Source organism: Tupaia chinensis, unplaced genomic scaffold (genome assembly GCF_000334495.1).
Source record: "Tupaia chinensis unplaced genomic scaffold, TupChi_1.0 Scaffold142914_1, whole genome shotgun sequence".
NCBI classification, from domain to species: Eukaryota; Metazoa; Chordata; class Mammalia; order Scandentia; family Tupaiidae; genus Tupaia; species Tupaia belangeri.
In genome coordinates, this window is record NW_006202759.1 from 263917 (window position 1) to 264753 (window position 837).

The following is an 837-nucleotide window of genomic DNA, read 5'->3' on the forward strand; positions in this document are numbered from 1 at the left end:
ACCTGGGGGCTAGCTTTCTCACTTTCCCTCTTTCTCTCTCTTGCACTCTCTCTGGTGAGCGCGTATGCCAATATAAAATTAAAATAATAATAATAATAATAAATAAAAATAAATAAATAATTCTTTAAAAAAAAAAGAGTAGAAACAGTAGGAAGTGATGAGGTGATTAAGGTAGGGCCCATCAGCTGAGTTCTGGTGGGTTTGTATTAAAAACAAGGGAGAAGACTAGGACATAGAGACTGATGGTTGTGATGACATTCCTGGGACTCTGTAAGACCCCTAGAGGAACGGGCCCTTGGTCCTTAAATTTCCAAATTGTGAGCTGAAAAATCTCCATTTTCTTCAATTACTTAGACTCATGCATTTTTAGCAACACAATGGTCTAGAACACAGATATCTTTAAAAATTCTCCACATACATAATTCTCATTGAGAATGATGAGAATGTTAGATACACCATTTGCCATATGCTTTCTCTTAGGTAGTTAGGAAGCTTGTGTTTATGCCATTATGTGCCATTGATGACCTGAACCAGCTTCTCACCTCTTGGAGACAATGGATAAAAGGCAGCAATAAAAATTGCCCTCTTGAACATTTAGGGCTGCTGTATGAACTGGAGACTACCAAGGCATCACCTCCTTTACACGAATGGTTAATAGGAAATCCCTGGAGCCAGAGAAGCTGGGTTGGGATCCAGGTTCTACATCATACAACTGGAGGATCCTGGACAGGTAGATTCCCAATCTGTGCCTTATTTGATCAAAAATAGGGTGGGAATTAATTTTTTTAAGAGGTTTTGTTTTTTTTTTTTTTTTTTTTTTTTTTTTTTTTTTGCTAT